The sequence below is a fragment of the Macrobrachium nipponense genome, chromosome 18 (genome assembly GCF_015104395.2).
Source record: "Macrobrachium nipponense isolate FS-2020 chromosome 18, ASM1510439v2, whole genome shotgun sequence".
Classification (NCBI taxonomy): domain Eukaryota; kingdom Metazoa; phylum Arthropoda; class Malacostraca; order Decapoda; family Palaemonidae; genus Macrobrachium; species Macrobrachium nipponense.
This window is the reverse complement of record NC_087211.1, coordinates 75,909,361-75,912,894: the sequence shown is the minus strand read 5'-3', so window position 1 is coordinate 75,912,894 and position 3,534 is coordinate 75,909,361.

The window sequence follows — 3,534 nt, the reverse complement described above, 5'->3', positions numbered from 1 at the left end:
CAGTTTGGGGAGTAAAGGAACCTCTAGAAAAAAACCAAAAATTGAAAATCCAACAGTGCAAGGAGTAAATGGATCCTCTAGAACCATGATCCGAACAGTGCAAAGGAGTAAAGGACCTCGAGAAAAACCCATGATCCAACAAGTGCAAGGAGTAAAGGGACCTCTAGAACACGATCCAACAGTGCAAGGAGTAAAGGACCTCTAGAGCCATGATCCAACAGTGGCAAGGAGTAAAGGACCTCTAGAACCGAGAGGTTCGACATCGGGGCACATTTACCGCATACTGGTGCTGCTGTCCAGTGAATCTTGTTGCTCTCGGCAGATGAAGGAGTTCAGGGATTAATTGTGAATGTGAAAGATCTCTGTTAAATACAGCTGATGGTCCAAGAAGTCATTACTATCGTTAGGAAACAGAAACCTACCTCCACGAACCGCTCTATCTAAAAGAGACGAATCTTCGGCAGAAGCAGACATCCACACTAGAGAACAGTATTCTAGTAAAGGAAGCACAAATGACCTAAAACAGGTCGCACCGACTTTATTATTTATAAATATATGAAGCCTTTCGTACGGGGTGGTGGGGGGGGGGGGGGGAGGGAGGATGAGGTGGAAAATCCACCCGTACAAGATATGGCTAAACCAAGTGTTTTCGTTTAACTGGAGTTCAGCCTCATACCCCACCGACTACACCATTCACTAATCGGCTCCTTGTCACGACTGAGACTAAGGGCAGCTTCATTTCTTGTAAGTGGAGACTTTACTACACCCACAAGTGTTGCATCATTGGCATACTGAACAACTTTGGAGAGCACAGGGAGAACAGGCACTGTATTGCTAGGCTTGCGCTCATCTGCAGATGCACATAAATATCTATAGAATCTACTAATCTTGGGAGACAACTCACTAGAAACCTTTTTAAAAAACCAAAGGGAGAAACTATCAGGATCTTCTCCATCCCAGCTGTCAAGACTAACAGAAATTTTTTATTTTCCTAGAGCAAAGGGGAAATTTTGTAAGATTAGGTTCAAAAGCTCGATGAAGCAGTTCAGCTTTTTCCTTATGAGTCAGTAATCAAATTACCATCATCTGGTAGTAGTGGAGGAATTGAAGAAGAGCCGGACCCAAAAATAGATGATTTTGTTTGTTTGTATGGTGTTTATACGTTGCATGTAACCAGTGGTTATTCAGCAACGGGACCAACGGCTTTACGTGACTTCCGAACCACGTCGAGAGTGAACTTCTATCACCAGAAATCTCTAACCCCTCAGAGGAATGCCCGAGAATCGAACTCGCGGCCAACGAAGTGGGACGCCAACACCATACCGACCACCCCACTGAGACGCTCTAAAGATAGATGATGCCCATTTGTTCCACCACAGATGAGGCCGAGTAATTCTAGTCCCGCAGCCCGGACCACTGAGATACAACGAACGAGATACAGACTGTAACCCCTACCAGTATTTAGGAGTAGACTTGTAAACTGTGAAACTGACCGTCTCCCGGAAATATATGGGGGGCTTACTTAACAAGCACCACTAATTGCGCATCCTAGAATACTGTGGTGGTTTTGACAGACATTTTAGTGGATGGTTTCCCTCTGACAGACGCCCCACAACGAGTGGGGAGGGGGAGACAGGATCTGCGTCCAACATTGGAGATACCAAGTAAAATTTGTACTACAATAGCACTTCATATCCTCGAATGCTGTGACGGTAATGCCAGACATTGTGGTGGGTGGTTTCATCCTGACAGTCAGGACCCTAAATAGGTGGGCGTTGGGAAAGGGCAAAACCCTGATGATTAATGTCTCTAGGTTAGTATAGTAGGCTACTTTTGACCCGTATTATACATTATCGTGATATATTTAATAAATATATATTTAATAAATAATATTTGTATTTATTTAATACAAATATTATTTAGTTGTTTCATATAAATAACAGTCATCTGTAGGCCTATAATAATTCGGTCATATTATTTTGTATGCAAGCAACTGACTTCAATTATAGTACTCACTTTAGCTTTGTGTACAAGATGAACATTAATGTAGCGGTGGCTGGAAGACTGGCACTGTAAAGTAGCATGTAAGATTAGAGTTATTGCTGTGATATGTCTATGTATATAACATTTGTTAAATAGAGTAATACGCACGCATTAAATAGATAGTAATACATATGTAATATATACGCTATAGTCAGAGTACAGATCATAATAATTGCGCTATAGCCTACTCGGTTTATTTTATCGAAGCTGGACTACCTTCTTTTGGTTTAAACTGACTTTCATACTAATGAAATCATGGATACATTTTTGTATTATCAGTTTTAGGAATGAATATTGTTGTTACTATAGTCAATTTTTTTTCGGCTGGTGTAAAATTCGTCAGATTAATACACCTGGCTGAGGAAGTACACAGAGGATCTCTGTTTTTTAAACAATCTCTCTACACACCAAGTTATTTCGAACATTTCCATTCTCTCAAGAAGATTATGAATAAATATAAGAGCAAACTAGACAAGAAAAATAATCACATGGCATTAATGTAAAGAAAAGAAGGGAAATGGAAATTAGTGCGATTTTTTTTTATCGTCAATGTTTAATGAGTAAGTGTTTAGTAAATGGTTAGGGTTTAGTGAGTGAGCGTTTAGTGACTGTTAATGTGTCAGTATTCAGTGAATGTTTACTGAGTCTTTAAGGTTTATTGAATTTTATTTAATGTTAATTGTGTAAGTATTCAATGAATGTTTTGTGAATGTTAAGTGAGCGTTTAGCGAATGTCTTGTGAATGTTAGTGTTTAGTGAATATTTAGTGTCTAAGTATTTAGTGAGTGTTTATGGTTTAGTGTGTAAGTATTCAGTGAATGTTTAGTGAGTGTTTAGGTTCAGTTAAAGTTTTGATTGTGTGTGGCGAATGTTTAGTAAGTATTCAGTGAGTGTTTAGTGAATGTCTTGTGAATGTTGTGTTTAGCAAATGTTTAGTGTGTAAGTGTTTATTAAGTTTTTAATAAGTCAATTTTCATTCACTGTTTAGTATTTAATAAGTATTTAAGGTTTGGTAAGCATTTAGTATTTAATTAGTGCTTAGGGTTTAGTAAGTGTTTAGTGTTTAATTAATGTTTAGGATTAAGTGAGTGTTTAGTAAATGTTTACCGAGTGTTTGGGGTATAATGAGTATTTAGCGAGTTTAGTGAGCATTTAGTGTATAGTGAGTGCCTATACTCGGTTTTTTCCATCTGCCCACCCGCCTGTGGTGTTTGCGTTTGGTAACACTTCGTCCTGGCTTTAAATAGTTACTCTATGTGTAAGTTTTAGGTAAATAAAAGGATATCTGGGTGTATATTTGCAACTGAAAAGTGTTTTAATAATTTACTGTATGCGAATTACACCGCTAATATTCGAAATAGGATATTATTATTATTGTTGAATGTAAGCTGCCTTTTCGGGGTGGCGTAACTATTTAAAGCAAGGATGCAGTGTTACCATACGCAAACACCACAGGTGGGTGGACAGATGGAAAAAAACAGAGTATAGTGT